Genomic DNA, 19,355 nt, shown 5'->3' with positions numbered 1-19,355 from the left:
GAGGAAATAACAGCGATGCATCGTTGCACCGAGCTGGTTTATTTGTAGATACGTAGACGCGAGATACGTTCGACCGTGAGTTACACCCTTCTGCTGCTTCTGCAGGCACACACGGAATCACAATCAGTCGGAAGAAAGACGCGACTTCATTTAATTTCTTTATATCTGACATTGATTTACAAGTCGTGGAGGTGTTGGATAGTTTCATGGTAGGGAAGATCTCGTAATTGATTATTTTTGGATTTTTGAAAAAATTTTATGAGAAAAATTATGGATTTTATCAAACAGTTTATTAAGATTGCACGAGATACCAGGACTAGTTTTGATATTGATTATCTTGTTTAGAAATTTGAAGTGAGATCAAGACAAGATTTTGAATTACTTGTCAAGATAATAACAAGAACAAAAATATGGATCTTTAAAAAAGGTAAAATATGTAAATTAAAGAAGAAATCATACTTTATTTTATACGAATTTAAAAAATTTTAATAGATAAAAAAATTATATTCATAAATTTAAAAACAATTACAATAAAGGAAATAAACGATGTAAAATTTTACACAATTAGGATATAAAATTTTATACAAAACTTTGCGTACAACACATGTACGCGGTTTTATAATTCTATGCATATGAATCGCATTTTTATTCACTATATGCAATTGCCTTATCATATAAAGACAATTAAATATATATTGCGTATTGCGAAATAAACGTGGCATAAATATAATATATAATCTTTAATTATGTTATAAAAATTATGTTAAATATTAGCTTACACAAATATTCAGTATTAGATAAAAAAATTATTAATAAAATTGAAAGAAGAGACAATGCAAGACGAAATTTTTGCTACAAAGATTCTATCAAGACAAGATTTAAGTTTTCAAAAATTTTCAACACCAATATAATATTTTTATAAATATTGTCTTGTCTTCAATCTTGTGCGATTCTAGAATGAGATATGATTATTATATCAATATTTTAATGTATGTAAAATTAATACTTTATTATACTAGTGTACAGATTAATTTTTCTAATTATTATCTTTATCGAGAAGAAGGAATTAATATTTCAATAGGGGTATTTACAATTGAGATAATAACTGTTTTCTAGAAACTGCAAAATATCAATATCTATAAAACGCACGGGGAGCACTGTATATACGGTGTTTATATTTTTCTTAGATTCCGTCCGTGTATCTCGCAGAGAGAATTTTTATTTTGGCAGAAACGAACGAAATAGCGGTAACTGCACTTGTATACACGCATTGCGTAAAAATCGTAAAACTGCAAGCATTATGAGGGTCGTCCGCTTTGCGAAACGCCAGACAGCTAAGATGTCTTCTTGTAAACTTGTTTCTTTACGACGGGGTGTTTATTCGGGACACGGTTTCCTCGCGACGGACATTATTTTCCCCATCGTGCTTTCGTACTTAAATATATTCTCCAAAATGGATAGCTCCTACAATTAGTGAAATTAAAACTAGACAACTAATATCAGCTCTTCTGTAAATTAAAACTACCTTTTCACGGATGGAATTTTTATTTCCGCGCACTGCGATATAAAGTTTGGTATAAATATTACGCTCCGTACATTCGGACAATTAAAAGTATTTTTCTGAAATATTTTGTAGAATAGAATTTAGCACACAGCGCTGGAAAATCTCCCGTATCTTTTACATAATTTTAAATGCGCTTTTTACATTGTTTCATACGCCGAATGCAATGGCACAGATTTTCATGTTTAATTAATCAACATTCTTCTCACCAATTGTTTTCATATTTCGAAAATGATGGAAAATGTTACACATACTTTCGTATATCCTGTAATTATTGCGTGTTATTGAGATCGTTGAAATGAAAAAACTTTTTTCATATTTCTGCGCGTACAACATTACATATCTTTTGAAAAATTACCTTAAAAAAGGAGCGTAAAATCTACATATCTGAGTCTAGAAAATTGTTACACAAGAAAATATACATTTTATCTTTTTATAAAAATAATTGTATCAAGAAGTTTTTTCTATGTATATGTTATTGTTCAAACTTATTTTTTTTATAAAAGTAATAATATGAAAAAAATGGTTAATTGAAAATAAAAATTATATTATTATTATGATTATTTTTATAATAATAATTATAATGGTATAAAATTTAATCCTTTTATTATACCACATTTTAATATTAAAATTAATATATGTAATAAAGAATAATGCGATTATGTATTTTACTGTTTCACTTTTTTAATGAAACACACGCACTATAAGATAATCTCAGATAAAAAATAATTAAGAATATAAAATGCGAAAAAAATTTAGTGTAACAAGACTTTGGGCTGTAATTTCGTAAACTTTATTGTATTTTAATACACATAGTGTCAAACTTATCTCGTTTAAGTCGCCCTTATCTTTTTCAGAAAATTCGACCGGAAGTGTGTTCATCCATTTACACGCGTACTCTCTTCGTTTGAACAAATTAATCGAGAGATGCGGCAATTCAAACTATAAAGGCAGTAAAAACTCGTACTTTTTCCGCAACTTTCAAACATTAGGACACGCCGCTTCCTTCCAACCCCTTTATTCGCCATTTCACGAGTAGTTGCTAAAGGAGTGGTTGAGAGTGGGTCACTACGTACTTATACATAGCTCTGTAGTTAAAGGCCGAAGCCACGGAGCAAGGGTAGTCGCCGCAACTACCGACCCCTTACCACAGTCCCTTTACCCTCCCCTCCCATTTCATCTCTTCGCGCGCGGAGGAATACGAATTTCCTGATCTGCATAATGCCCGGCACGGTCCGCTTTTATCGTGTCAATAACAAACTTTGCACTTGTGCAATTGCCGGCGTGCATAAGCCCGCCGCTCGGACCTACCTATCGTTGGGGGAAAGGGGGGTGAAATCGCGGCGCGAGACGGGAAACAGCCATTTTATTCTGGAGTAACGACCCGCGAGAGATATTAAGGATGTGGGTCACTAGTGAATGAAGTCGCAAATCGCCACGCTGGATATTTTGTCATTAAGACAGGCGCACTTTAATTCACATGCGATGCCATTGATCATGTCTGATAAATCATACGACGCGGAGGAGACATAAGTTATAACAATGTTCGAAATATCTTGTAAAAAATTTATTGAGATCATTTTTTTCTTATATACTTTGTATACTTTGGACGTAATCTACATATTTTAAGTAAAAGGAAATTGATTTTTTTCTGAAATTATAATGTCTGGAGAATGTTTTTAAGTTTTTATTACAAAATTAGCAAAATTGACAAATGGATCTGCGAAATTTCAAACGCGTTTTTCTCAAAACATTCAATTTTCAAAATTGATAAAGTTTTCAAAATAATCTTGAAAGCTAATGGATCGAATAACTTCATTTTTTTTAATGAAAAAGAAGAATTTTTTGGAAATACTGAACCTAATTAGAATTTGAAAAATTAATATTTAATATTTTTCTGATTTTTAAGAAAAGAATTTCGACAAAATTGAAATATTTAATTTTAGAGTGACATTTTTTAAATTTTATTAGTTTTCAATTTTTTCTGATGAAATTAGATTCAATATCCCAAAAATATTCGATGAAATAAAACTAGATCGAGATTTTTCATTTCAGTGGAGCAATTACACAAGGAGCAGCATGTCGAACCATGCATTTTTAAACGCGTAGAGGTTTTTATTACAAAAACAACTAAATATCCAAGATTAAAAAATTTTGATGTATTGTTCAAATATCGATAAAAATATATTTAAAGCTATGTAAAGGTTAATTTCTAATATTCTTTAAAAAAATCTTAAAAATTATCAATTTTTCATGTGCTAGGATAGATTAGATCCTTAAGGTACATTTACACCTTAATTCACATCTGATATCATCGATTATGCCCAATAAATCGCGAAGAAAATATAAATTATAATATAAACTTAAATTTAAAGGCCATAAGAGCTAAACGCGGATGATAGTGCGTAAGTTCAACGAGAAAATAAGTTTTTCGTTGAAACTTATTTGTGTGCACAGGGCACAAATTTTCTTGGTACGATACCAAGCAAATTTAAATAATTCTCAATTCGAGAATTTATTTAATTATTATCCCTCTTTCCCCCTGTAATGTTGTAGGCGAGAAAAATATCGGGCCGAAAGTCGCTGAATCGGGAATCGAACCCGAGTCTTTCGCTTGCCGGGCGACTGCTCTTACCTCTGAGCTATTCAGACCCTTCAACTCGATACTTCTCGGTCGCCTACAATTATATATTAAATTGAAGAATAACGCCATCTTCCGCCGGCGTGAATTTTAAATAACTATAAGAAATTAGGCTCTGTGTATTAAAACATAAACTTAAATTTAAAGGCCATAAGAGCTAAACGCGGATGATAGTGCGTAAGTTCAACGAGAAAATAAGTTTTTCGTTGAAACTTATTTGTGTGCACAGGGCACAAATTTTCTTGGTACGATACCAAGCAAATTTAAATAATTCTCAATTCGAGAATTTATTTAATTATTATCCCTCTTTCCCCCTGTAATGTTGTAGGCGAGAAAAATATCGGGCCGAAAGTCGCTGAATCGGGAATCGAACCCGAGTCTTTCGCTTGCCGGGCGACTGCTCTTACCTCTGAGCTATTCAGACCCTTCAACTCGATACTTCTCGGTCGCCTACAATTATATAGCCTACAATTATAGACTCGGGTTCGATTCCCGATTCAGCGACTTTCGGCCCGATATTTTTCTCGCCTACAACATTACAGGGGGAAAGAGGGATAATAATTAAATAAATTCTCGAATTGAGAATTATTTAAATTTGCTTGGTATCGTACCAAGAAAATTTGTGCCCTGTGCACACAAATAAGTTTCAACGAAAAACTTATTTTCTCGTTGAACTTACGCACTATCATCCGCGTTTAGCTCTTATGGCCTTTAAATTTAAGTTTATGTTTTAATACACAGAGCCTAATTTCTTATAGTTATTTAAAATTCACGCCGGCGGAAGATGGCGTTATTCTTCAATTTAATATATAATTGTAGGCGACCGAGAAGTATCGAGTTGAAGGGTCTGAATAGCTCAGAGGTAAGAGCAGTCGCCTGGCAAGCGAAAGACTCGGGTTCGATTCCCGATTCAGCGACTTTCGGCCCGATATTTTTCTCGCCTACAACATTACAGGGGGAAAGAGGGATAATAATTAAATAAATTCTCGAATTGAGAATTATTTAAATTTGCTTGGTATCGTACCAAGAAAATTTGTGCCCTGTGCACACAAATAAGTTTCAACGAAAAACTTATTTTCTCGTTGAACTTACGCACTATCATCCGCGTTTAGCTCTTATGGCCTTTAAATTTAAGTTTATGTTTTAATACACAGAGCCTAATTTCTTATAGTTATTTAAAATTCACGCCGGCGGAAGATGGCGTTATTCTTCAATTTAATATATAATTGTAGGCGACCGAGAAGTATCGAGTTGAAGGGTCTGAATAGCTCAGAGGTAAGAGCAGTCGCCCGGCAAGCGAAAGACTCGGGTTCGATTCCCGATTCAGCGACTTTCGGCCCGATATTTTTCTCGCCTACAACATTACAGGGGGAAAGAGGGATAATAATTAAATAAATTCTCGAATTGAGAATTATTTAAATTTGCTTGGTATCGTACCAAGAAAATTTGTGCCCTGTGCACACAAATAAGTTTCAACGAAAAACTTATTTTCTCGTTGAACTTACGCACTATCATCCGCGTTTAGCTCTTATGGCCTTTAAATTTAAGTTTATGTTTTAATACACAGAGCCTAATTTCTTATAATTATAAATTATAATGTATTAATGTATAAATCTTATAAAAAATCAAAACCATCTATTTTTCCCTTTATATACTTTAATAAATCTCGCTTGAGAAAGCTATGGCAAACAGAAAGCAACTACCTATTCCTTTCTGATTATCGCGCAAAATGTTGAAAGGGGAAAAAAACAATGTTCCGCGTCACATTATCATAAGATAATGAAAATAAAGCAAGTCGCCATAATATATTACAAGATCAAATGAGCGCGTAGTAAGGAAGCATTCGAGAAATACGTTTTTATTACAGCGGCGCCAGGCCATTGCATAAGTAATATTTCCCCCGGGGACTTGTAAGGAGAGATATATCAGCTTATGTCAAATAGCCGCGGCATTAAAGGGAATAGGGTGGAAGCGTAAAGAGGATTACACGTATTGTGCATGGTGTCAGAGATAAATGACAACGAATGCTCGGCGCGTGTCGAGAATTATACCACCGGGTCCGTGTCTGGCGTCCATATAGATGGGTTACGTGGAAATTTGAAAAAAGAAAGGAATATAAAATAAAATGTAACATCGACCGCGGACGCGTTGCAACTGCGTTTCGAAATATACCCGCGATAACAGTGGCTCGTAATGCTAATAGCGAAAAATATGCGCTCGCGGATGATCCCGACATTTACAGTCGCGTCCGTTACTTGAATAAAATCGAATATAAGAGTTTGTAAGAGGCGGCAAATCTTGTATCTTGCAAGCGTTAAGCGTTAGACGGCCAAATATGCAACGCATCGATAAAATGAGGAATATCGCAGGATTTAACGGCGCGTAAACGTACCTGATATTTTCTGACACGTAGAAATATGAAGGATAATTCAAGTGTCTGTGTGTACGTGAAAATAGTCTCGAATGGAAAACTGTCACAAATAATATATTGCGAATACTCGTCCTACAATTTATCTACGCAAATGGAGAGAGGTAAACTCTCGGAATAGATCGAGAAATAGATGAAATATCTAAATATCTATTTTAGCTGAAAATTATAAATTTCGTATTGTCCACGCAAAATTTTCCCCCTGCATATGTGCAGTATATATATTTTACTATATTTTTTATATTCTTTTATATTTTCTATATTTTTAGTATATTTATTATATTTATTATATTTATCATATTTATTATATTTATTATATTTAATATATTTATTATATTTTTAGTATATTACTATATTTTTTAAATATATTTTTAATATATTATTATATTTTTTAAATATATTTTTAGTATATTATTATATATTTTTAATATATTACTATATTTTTTAATATGCTTTTTAGTATATTTGTATTATAGTTGCCAAACAACATGTTTTTTTAAAAGATATATATTCGTGAAACAATTCTCAAAAAAAAATGCAAGGCTCGAATTATTTTTTCACGCGTCTCTGAAAGTAGGTATTGCAATTTCGAGTGTTTCGCGTGAAAATATTCGTTCACAAATTCGCGAGGGTCGAATTGCCGTGAATGCAAACTGCACGAGGGAGTTTCGCGCTCGTATATTATTCGCCGTTGATACCCGGGCGAGAGAACAGCAGCTTTAATCCTGAAATAATGTCCTGCGGGTATGGCGAGGGAAACATAGAAAGAGAGAGAGAGAGAGAGAGAGAGAGAGGGAGAGGAAACAGAGAAAGAGAAGGAGAAGAGGGAGAGAGAGATGGATCAGAAAAGCGCGACTTTCATGGGTTTCGAAATCTTGTCGAGTAGTATCCTTTCTTCGTGGATGATCCTTCGTTAACGGGTTACTGCCAGGACTCGTTGGCGCGATTACGGCCGCGTAACGCCTGTAGGAAGGACATTCTTAACTTGGTTAGCGAGAGCCGATAACTCGCTTATCTCACGAGAGTTTCGTCCACGAGGTTTTCATCGGGAGCTTCTCGAGAATTTATCGCGAAAACCCGCGTGCTCGCTTCACCTTTTCGAGCCGTTTGTTTTGCGCGTTACTTCTATCCGGCAGCTACAGATTAAATTATAACCGAAAGCGGAGAAATACCAAGAATAAAAATAACGTTTGTATATAGAATTTTGTTTTTAATTCTCACAATAAATCGAAGGGTTCGAAGCAGGAGGATTATGGATTATATCCATAATTGTATTTTTCTTCGAATAAACTTTTATATTCAAAGTGGACTTCATATAAATCAAACTAGTTTTGCTCTCAATCTTTCAATTGCAATTACACTTTTTTATTTTCTCATTTGTGTGGGTTGCGCAAAACTCAAGACAATATTCGTAAAAATATTGTATTGACAAAAATATTGTATTTTCGAAAATTTCGAAGGTCTTGTCTTGATCTTGAATAAATCTTTGTAGCAATAATGTCGTCTATTGTTTTGTTTCGATTTTATTAACAATTTTTATCTAATATTGAATGTTTAAAGTAATATTTAATATAATTTTTATAACATAATATAAGATTATATATTATTATTTATGTCATTCGTTTACTCTCTGAAACATAATGTATTATTTTTATGCAAAGACAGTTGCATACTGTGATATCAAAATGCAGCTTGTTACATATAGGTACGTACATAATCAGAGAACTACATATATATGGTGTATATAAAGAGTTTTGTGTAACTAAGTAATTGTAAAATTTTATTATATTATTTATTTTGTTTATTGTATTAATTGTTTAGATTTATTAGCATTTTATAAGTGTTTTTATATATTTATTAAATAATTTTTTTAAAGTTTATATAATATAGGTATCTAGGTTCTATAATATCGGTATATCTTCGCATCTAATTTATATGTTTCTCATCTAATATTTACTCATTTAATTTCTCTCATCTAAAAACAAACATACATATTTTAACTTTTTTTAAAAATCAATAATCTTGATTAAATATATAGTATAAATATAGACTCTTGATGATGTTGATATATTGATAATTAATCAAAAATCTGAAAAATTTTAATTTTGTCTTGTTTTGAATTTCGAGACAAAACAAGACAATATTAAAACTTATTATCTCGTGCAATCTTAATAATTATTTCTAAATTTGTTAATACAAATGTTTCTATCTATTAAATAAAATTTTTTATTTAAGTTTATATATAATATAATGTGTATGTGAGATTTTTTCTCATCTAATTTACATATACACATATTTTAGCTTTTCTTAAAAATCAATAATCTTGACAGGACCAATAATCCCTTGATAATCTTATTTTTAGAATTGTCTTGACAATTAATTAAAAATCTTGATCTTGTCTCGAATTTTGAAACAATACAAGACTATATAAAAACTAGTCTTGGTATCTCATGAACTCTATATCTAAATGAGATCTCTAAACTTTGACATTATGTTTCTAGAAAATATGATCATTTTCGAACTTGGTGCCATTCAAAGCGATTTCTACTCTCGTGAATTCGAGAGGAATCTCCAGAAACAAGCGAAAGTGGAACAGAGGATGAGTTAATTAAAATTTCCCGCATAATTTCGATGATAAATTCGCCTTCCTTTGGACGCACGTCCGAACAGTAACCTAGATATAAATTTCGATTTAGGAACGCTGGGCTTTAATAAGAGACGATTCGTGCGCTTGCAACTTTCTTAATTACTGTCGAATAGACCACTCCGCTGATCTTTCCGCCCCCTTTCTTTTTCGTCGTCTCATTCTCGACTCTTTTAGATCGAAAAGAAAATCCACTTTATACCCCGGCACAATCTTTTAAATGTAAATTACATTGTGCTTTCCATTCTTTCCAGAATCGTTCACATAGTGTTATCCTTGATATCATTGATCTAGTATCAAATTTAACTACATAATGCGTAGTTTAAATTTACCAATAAATTTTTTCTATGCTCGACTAGGCGTCAAAAATATTAATTTTACAAAATGTAATTGTAATTTCGCTGTAAAATATTTCGCTAGAAACTTTAAATTATTTTGATTTTACATTAAACATTTTTAAAAATTTAACGTGCAAATTTTAAACATTTAACAATATTTAACAAGTAAATTTAACATGTTTTAGAACATTATTTTTTAATATGATTGCACATGCTCTTTTTTCCTTTTCCTTATCGTCAGAATTTATAATGTAAATCTACACTTAACGACAAGACAATAATAGATAGATCTACTTTATAATAATATGAAAATTGATAATTTTTAGAAATTTTTTTCAAGAATATTAGATATTAATCCAATATTTTGTGTTTTTATTGATGTTTAAATAGTACGTCAGTATTTTTAAATCTTTAGCTTTTAGATATTAGTTTTTTTTGGTCAATATGCTTTTCTGTGTGTTAAAAAATACATGATTCGATAATACAATAAGTTGCTCCTCGTGTAATTATTTGAAATGAATAAACTTGCTTTAGTTTTATTCTATGGAATATTCATAGGATATTGAATCTAATTACAGCAGAGAAAATTGAAAAATAACAAAATAATACTATTTAAAAAATTCATATTTTAAAAATCATATTTTAATCACATTTTAATTTTGCTTATTTATTTCTTCAAAGTTACAAAAAAATTAATAAGTTCAATTCTATTTAAATTCAATATTCTGAAAAAGAGTTCTCTTTAATTTAAAAAATAATTAAAAAATAATTATTAGATTCATTATATTTTTCAATATAAATATCCATCATGCCAACACTTTAAAAGCAATGTTTTTAGAAAAATGTGTTTAAAAAAAGTTTTGTAAGTATTCATAATTTTATAACTCCATTAATCTTGCGAATTTTTCAATTTTGAAAGAGACACATTCTCCAGAAATCATATTTTTTAAAAAATTAAAGAAGAATCTATTTGACCCTCTAAAGTAGACTAAGCCCTTAAGAAATTTTCAAGAATGAACCTTAAAGAGAAAATCAGAAATAATATTTGTTCATGAAGAAGGAGAACAAAAGACTTTGAAGAGAAAGACGAAGACGAGCGATGACGATATTCATTTATTTACTCGCGCCCGGCAATCTCTCTCCATCTAGATCGAGCGAAGGACAAAAACGGAAAATGGCGAGTTCTGAAACTTTTATTTGCACGCTTGCGCACTTCCGCTTTCGTGTGCTTGTACGTACACGTACATGTGTACATCTATGTTTCTCCGCCTGAGAAACAAGTAGTTACGCTCAGTCATTCGCAAACAAAGTAGTGTAAACCGATCCACCGGACGGTCGAAACTTTTCACTTTTAAAGTACAATGATAGATTATTCGAATGGGAAACGAGTTTCATTTGATAATTCATTATCTTGATTACACGAGGTATATTCTAAGCGTCTACAGGAAAATTGATGAGTTTGAACATTAGTAGAAGTTGTTGCGTCAACAGTGTCGATCTCATGTCGACTTTCTGAGAAAACTGTTTATTTAATAGTAAAACTTATATTTTTAATTATTTCGATTGGATTTAATTATTAGATAACAAACGGTGTAATTTACATATATAAAGTAAAATTGGTTCTGAAGAATCGATGATACTGTCAGGATTGATAAACTTTGGAGAACATTTTTTTTCTGTACATATAATCAATAGATTCCCACGGTCGTTTATTAAAATGAAAGTCTTTATCGTCGTAATGAAGTATTTATTAATACGATCGTCTATTTATTTATTTGTGATGATTTTCTCGTTTTGTTATGATTTTTCTATATTCATCAATCATAAATAAAATATAAATGCCTCGATAATCGCAAATGGCTGTTAGTTGCGCATCGATAAAAATGGCCGTGTTTTATGTTTCTCATTAGATTTGGCTTGTAAAATAGCTCTCAGTTAGATTCGATGAATTTAAATTGGCTGCGAATTGAATAACGAATAAGATCTTGTCAACATCGAATCGTTAATCAAAATATGAGCAATACTTGTGATAATAAATAATGGTCTACATATTTTATGTAAAAAAAATCTGAGAAAAAATAAATCTTGAGGAAGAAATCTCGAGATACCCTTGATAATCCTTGCTTTTATGTAAAATAATATTTTATCTTTGAAAGAAAACACAAAGGAAATATAATAATATTATTATTTTATGTCATATTTTTTTTAAATATACATATTGTCGGCGTACAATAATTTTTCTTGATATGACAGTGATTTTTTTTATTATGATGATGCAACAATATTGTATATATTATTATCATTCTAAAACAAAAAAAAAACATTTTTCGCGGTGATACTTGCGTCACAAACGTACAATATGACGAACAAATTAATGCAACTTATCACCGTGAATTATACACTCAGTATGAAACAGCATGTATACTCGCATACATTCTCCTTGTGCAACATGATGTCAGTAGTGAGAGAACATGATATGTCGCGTTGTTTTCACAGGCCCAATTCAAGCATTTTCCTCTCTACGATGTACACACATACATATGTATACACTAATATACATCTTTCTTTCGCACGTTTGACTGCTAGGGTGCTTTAAATGGAGATGGTTATCTTTTAAATCCCGTAGGCGAATCTCTGGCGTTATATCTTTTCTTAATCTCATTTATATTCGACATATCTCGGTAATTATCTAACTCGCCGATTAATTTTAACCCTTGAACAATCCCTTGTTATCGTGCATAAATTTTATGAAGAAATTTAATTTTTAATTATATTTAAATTTTTATTTAATTTTATTTTTAATTATTTAATTTATTTAATTTAATTTTTAATTATTTAATTATTCTATTTTTATTAATTAATTTTATTAAATATATAAATTGTTACAGACTATGGTAAAAATCCATCAAAATAACTTTTTTCACTCAATATCTATTAGTCTCCATCAATTATTATTTTTTTAAGATTGGAAAAATCAAATTTATAGTACCTTTTAATTTACTAGTCACGCGTTTGAGACTTTAATAACAAATACTAACTTCTAAAATCATTCTTTATAAAATTATTCTTTTAACGTTGAACGTTTTTTTCTTAATGAGAAGAAAATGGAAACCAAATATAATGAAGAAACAAATAGAATTAGTTAGCTATTAATTTTTTAAATAAAATTATATCTTTCAACGTAAGTAAACTAGAATAAACCGAATACACGAGCAACTTCCATTATTTTAATAAGTTTTTTTATCTGTTTCAGAGAAACGGAATTCGCTCATGTTCCCAGACTACAAGAATTCAGTCAGTATCTTCGATTGCGATTCGTGTGCATATATTTGAGAACGCATACACGCCGCGAGTCGTTTGGTTACCGGGTGTCTTGCCAAGACTTCGACTCTAGAATTCGTGTTTGCACAACAGAAACGCTTAACGAAATCCGGATCCACCGACTGTGATACGTTTCCTTTGAAGCTTCCTGTAGACGATCGTTGAAGACCCGGTTCGGATACCACATGTCCCGGATACTCCTTTCGCGCGCGTTCCACGAGGATCCCCTTCGGTGGATGGCAAACAATTTGCGATTCCGTGTGCTGAGCTTTCGATCAGGCCGCTCGATACGCTGAGCGGGTAAATAACGCGAGTAAATAACAATTTAGGAGAAAAAATGTAACGAGATCTCTGTGAAGAAAAATAAATGATTTAAAAGAAATTAATAGAGAGAGAAATTTCCCGTCAAATCTTAAAAGAAAATATCGCTTGTAATCACAAAGATTTTGATTCCGAAAAACAAAAGGTTCCGAATATTTTTTTTATATCGATTTCTGTTTTTTTTTATTGTTTTTAAAAATATTGAATTTGTTGTATTATAATTTTAGATTTTCTAAATATAATAACTTTTCTATTATAATTTTTCAATTATAATTTTTAATTTTCTAAGATAATTTTTTTTAAAAGCTAATTAGCTTTACTGCTACAAAATTATAATTTGATATATAAAGATTTAATAATGTAAAGATATTATAGAGTCTCAAAACCATGTGAAAACTTGTAATTTCATGGAATAAATCATTAATTGTGCAGTATTTTGTCTGAGAAAAAAAGAAAAATAAGTGATTTAAAAGAAATTAATAGAGGAATTTCTGGTGAAGTTCGAAAAAAGTATATCTCTGATACTTGTAAGTACAGAGATTGTCTCAAAAGGTCCCGAATATTTAAAAAATTTTTTATATCGAATATATAGTAAATATAAAAAAAATCGAATTTTGTTTCCTTTTTCATTCTTATATAAGAAGTATTCAATTTTTAATTTTCTAAAATAATTTTTCTATCATAATTTTTCAATTACAAGTTTTAATTTTCTAAAATAATCATTTCTAGATAATTAACTTACATACTATTTCATACATCTATTAAATATCATTATATTAATTATTTAGTTTAATTAATTTAATTGCTGCAAAATTATCGCATTGCACACATAATACATAAAGATTTAATGGTTTAAAGAGATCACAGACTCGCAAAACCATATAAAAACTTGTAATTGCGTGGTTCAATAAATCATTAATTATTTCACAGATGTAGCTTCATTTCGGTCGGCTGAAGTTGCAGCTCTAGCACATTCCCTGAGGGATGTGCAGCCAGTTGGCGATAGAAATTCCGTCGATGCGCGAGATCCTCGCCTCGACGGAAGATCGATTGGAGGCAATCGATGTATGTACGTACATACGTGCATCTGACGTATGCAGCCAAGCGCGATTGCGACCGATTTCTTTCTTGCTCGACCCCGTCCATTTTCGTTTCCCTCCCATCCTACTGTTGGCTTCTTCTCTTTGCCTGGCGGCATCAATCAGTGCTTCAAACGATGCTCGACCATGCTTGATGTTCGTACGCGATGTATAAACCTCGTTCCTCGCGTCGATAACGTAAAATCTTTGTTACGAGAGACCGTGGATGAATCATAAATTAATTAGGAAGTGGAAGAAAACAGAAGTAGATAATATATCAATCTGATGAATATATCAATCTGATTTAATTAGAGGAAAGTGAATTTAAAAATTAAAAGTTTGATTTGTAAAAATATCTAGGGTAAAATGATATAACATGTCCCATATCTGCTTAAATCAATTTAAGATACACTTGTGATGAACAGAATTTATTGTTGAAATTTAGAAAGATTTACTAATATTACAATTATATATTATTTGCATCGATTTTTGATTAATTGTCATATTTTAATTATGAGATCAACATTTTAAAAATTGAAAAGGGCGTTTACCTCCGGATTTCCATGAAAATGCTTCTAATAACTATAATAAGATACAATCTTTGTAAATATTCAATCAATATTTTTATTGAATTAAAATATGAATTTTTATGTTTTGTCACGAATTTTATACATTCAATAAAAAAATAAATTTTTTATCTCATGTATAAAATTCACACGCACACAACGGAACATAAAAATTCATATTTTAATTCAATAAAAATATTGATTGAATATTTATTTACAAGAATTGCATATTTCTTTATTTCTTGAAAAAAAAAGTTATGATATTACTTCTATACGATATTTTTACATTAAAAAAAAATACATCCTCATATGTATCGAATAAAAAAAACGTTTGTATAGAGCTATCATTAATTATGTTTTACAAGTTATATAGAAAGAACATGTGTAAACATAATGATAACTACTTTTATGAAATGAAAAATAATTGGAATTACTTACGTAATTAGAATTATTACTATAACAAATTTTACAACTTTTTCTTCTTAAAAATTATTAAGATTTTGTAATTTTTTTTAAATCATAGAGCAGTTCTGTTCGGTTTCCCAGCTGATTGTGCACTCATCTATCGATTCCCGTTTTAATACGAAACTTATTGGTAAAGTCATTACGTCTGAAAACAATGAGTGGGATATTTTCCGTTGCCAGAGTATATTACATCGTTTTATCCTATATCAAAATATAATTTTTCAAGCATCTTATATTCTTTCTTTCCTTCTTTTTTATCCAAGAGCTCGAAAATACTATTGTAATTTTAGGTATTTTATTTACGCGAAATAGACGAAATTAGAATAAGATTTATGTGAATGTGCGAATGCCTCTAACTTTCAAATTGCTGTAAAAGTTTTGCTATCGTTATTTAATTAATTATCGTTGTGAGGGAAGGCGGAAAGAGAAAGAGAAAGAAAGAGTGGCTCGCTACGATTTTCCGTGAATGGAACAGACAAGGATCGTTCAATCGAGAAGGGAATTTCTCGCTATTTGTGAGAATCTAAAAGATCTTCAGAACGATTAGGGGAAGGCGAGAGTGGAAGTCAAACAGTAGATGGAAGGGAAAGAAACGTCGATGAAGAAAGGTAGAGAACAAACGCCGAGGATAATCGATATCGAGTGGGGAAGCTTCTCACAAAGAAGCAGTCTTGAAAACGAGAAACTGCCGGAGAAACAGCCAACCGCACTTTCGAAATAAGAATATTCATATCAATAGCGTAAACGAGAAAAAGCTGTAATAGCATTTACATTAAATACAGCTTACATCGGGCTATAAACAAACTACTTAAATATTGCAGACAGCAAATATGTAAATATAAAATGTGTAAGTACTTTTAATATATATGTAATATATATTACTAAATATATACAGGGTATCAGGGCAATCTCTTTCCAAAAAAACGCTCTTGTAGCTTACCTCGAGAGCTTTTCAAAACACTATAATAAAGTATTTTTTTATTGAGTACTTTTCGAGTTAGGCTTGAAATGATCTCTTAATTTTACATAAATCATAAAATATCTAGTAAAATATTCATTTCTCGATTATCTTACCTTAATACTTTTATGTACAAAATAATGAGAGGAATCAATTGGTGTAAAGAAAACACATAATTGTTTCGAAGAAAAAATATGTAATTTGCAATTAACAATTACATATTTTTTTCGAAACAATTATGTGTTTTCCTTACACCAATTGATTCATCTCATTATTTTGCACATAAAAATATTAAGGTAAGATAATCGAAAAATGAATATTTTACTAGATATTTTATGATTTATGTAAAAATTAAGAAATTATTTCAAGCCTCATAACTTGAAAAGTACTCGATGAAAAAATACTTTATTGTAGTGTTTTGAAAAGCTCTCAAGGTAAGCTACAAGAGCTTTTTTTGGGAAGAGATTTCCCTGACACCCTGTATATATATTCTTGCTCAAACATATCACGTGAAGCAAGATACATTTAATATTTCTATCGTTCTTTTTTATTATCTCCGTTTACATAAATATCGTTAATGGACTGCCCCGACATGCAAAGAGTGTATCGAAAGCTTCGCCGATCACGAAACATAAAAGTAATACGCTGTGGAATATTTTGTCAATATTAAGAGAATACATGTTAACTCTTTCTTTCTCTCTCTCTCTCTTTTCTATTGAATATTAATGGAATTGTTTGCCTTCGATTAGGAACATCGATTGGTGACGATACTCTTCGCTTTTTGCGCGTCCTTCGTGCATTTCCGTTTTACACTCTTGACGTTGAAATATCGTCAATCTAGTCCGACCTTTGTAATTGTCTCACTGTTCCCTTTCTCTCTCTCTTTTTTTTCGATCAATCTTTTAGTACAGCGTCGATATTTCAATTCACCTCGACGGCGGCATTTCTTCTGTAATTACTGGCAATAGCGGGGTGCGAATAAAATGACGCGAATATTCGTTCGCGACGTTGCTTTATAATTTTTCCCCGGCGATACTCTTTCCAGATTATGATGTAATATTAGTCGGGACGTACAATATCCATCAAAAGTATCGCATCACTTATAAAAATAGTGAAATAGTTTCTTTAATGAACAAAAATATATATTAATGAATAATATTTTATTGCTGCTATTTTATGCTTTAATGTCGTAAAAATTAAAAATTAGAACAAATATTGATAGAAATATTAAATTTTGGAAATTTCTTCTTCAAAATAACTTCCTTTTGCTTTCAATATTCTTGGCATTCTTGACAATAGTTTTTCTTTTAAATTGTTACTGATATTTGATTGCAAATGCTCAGCTATTTTTGATTAATAGAGTGTTATTACATTATAATTTTTAATTTTCATGATATTAAGGCATAAAAAATAATAGTAATAAAATATCAGAGCTAATAGTTACACATATCTTTATTTTCATTAAACTAACAATTTTCTATTTTAATAACACTTTTGACCGGTATTGTATGACGTCGATCGCATAAGTAGGGCGAAATTCTATATCACTCTCTCGACAAATGAGAATTTTTATTAAATCTCGTTAATGATTTACGGCGCTTCAGACGCATCATTTGTAAAATTTGCCACGCGTGGCCGAACTTGTTGTTATCCGAAACCCTTCATTTATAAGATGCGTCAGCAAATTTTCCCTAAACTTCTTGAGTGTGTATGCGTATGTGTGTGTGTGTTCGTATGTGTGTATACAGCGATAGCAAGTCGATTATAATAGCATATAGAATGTGCCAATATTGCAAGGGCACTTATATTGACGGTGATAACGATTTCTGAGTTATTGCTGTTACAAAACTGCCTTATCATTATGGAATATATTTACCTCGAAATTTATGAACGTATTAATATATGCGCATTTTCATATTTTATTTATTATATTTTATCTTAAATTTTATTTATTATATTTTATCTTAAATTCAAAATGAAAAAAAAAATATATATTAATCTAAATATTTCTTGCAAATAATAATAGAGGATAGGATGATAGAGGATGATTGAGAAGAATGAGATGTATGATAAAATTTCATATACGATGAAATGACGTAAACACGACGTAAGGGAATAATGCGTAATCAATGTATATTTTTTCAAATGAATTCGCGGCGACGCACTTTTGCCACGACAGGTAGGAGCTCATTAATATTGCACGAGAATTGTAAGTAACGTGACGAGGGATTTTTCAAGCGGTTTCCGCGCGCGAACGCGGAAAACAACTAATTTTTTTTGCCAGATAATAAATTGCCACACCGCGTGCCTATTACTCTGCTTTTTCTGCGCACCGTCATCGCTTTTTCTAAATTTCCCATCCATGCTCCTTTCCATTGAACATAATAATCATCGTAAAAGCAGCTCTCGCGCGCCGAGAAAAAAGATTTACCGTAAAAGGGGAATCTTTGCCGTGTTTTCCCTCGCGTTTCATGACATTGTGTAATTTTTCCCGTAGGCATGAATGATATTTTTTTATAGTATTTTAATACGAATCTATAAATACAGAATGTATAAATAGGAACGGGTAAATAAAGAAGAGAAAATTGTTTGTACAATTATTGAATAAATATAGCGCGTATATATTTGTCACAAAATATTGCATGTATATTAGAGTTGCACGAAATATAAAGAAAAATTTTAATATTGTTCTGCCTTGTCTTATTTTATTTCAAAGTTCAAGAGTAAGTAAAGACAAGATTTTTAATTAATTGTTGAGATCAGGATTAAGATTATCAAGATTATTAAAATCATTAATTTTATCAAGATTACTGCTTTTAAAAAATGGTTGAAATATATATATTTATAAATTGGATGAGAAAAAAATCACACTATATTATACAAACTTAAAAAATTTTATTTAATAAATAAAAACATACGAATTTGAAAAATTTTATTTAATAAATAAAAACATTTATATCAACATATTTATTTATATGTGTGTGTATGTGCGTGTGTGTGTAAATTAAATGAGAAGGAAATCATTATATTATC

At 30.6% G+C, this 19,355-nt stretch overlaps 1 protein-coding gene and 1 long non-coding RNA gene across 5 annotated transcripts in view; one reads left to right on the top strand and one right to left on the bottom strand.

Moving 5' to 3' along the window:
* LOC145975813 (uncharacterized) overlaps positions 1 to 19,355 on the bottom strand; it is a 118,555-nt gene that overhangs the window by 52,130 nt on the left and 47,070 nt on the right. The window lies entirely within an intron of this gene.
* LOC145975814 (uncharacterized) overlaps positions 1 to 19,355 on the top strand; it is a 211,806-nt gene that overhangs the window by 180,237 nt on the left and 12,214 nt on the right. For 2 of the 3 annotated variants that reach the window (XR_014440091.1, XR_014440093.1), the window contains exon 6: positions 12,866 to 13,334. The exons of the other annotated variant lie outside the window; for it this stretch is intronic. This is a non-coding gene — a long non-coding RNA (uncharacterized LOC145975814). Of the gene's footprint in view, positions 1 to 12,865; positions 13,335 to 19,355 lie in introns of those variants that run through there. 3 annotated transcript variants of the gene reach the window in all.

This window comes from Camponotus vicinus, unplaced genomic scaffold, assembly GCF_025532165.1.
Source record: "Camponotus vicinus isolate PSW18456_S1 unplaced genomic scaffold, iyCamVici1.0 SCAF_8, whole genome shotgun sequence".
Classification (NCBI taxonomy): Eukaryota; Metazoa; Arthropoda; class Insecta; order Hymenoptera; family Formicidae; genus Camponotus; species Camponotus vicinus.
This window is presented reverse-complemented; position numbering and strand designations above follow the sequence as displayed.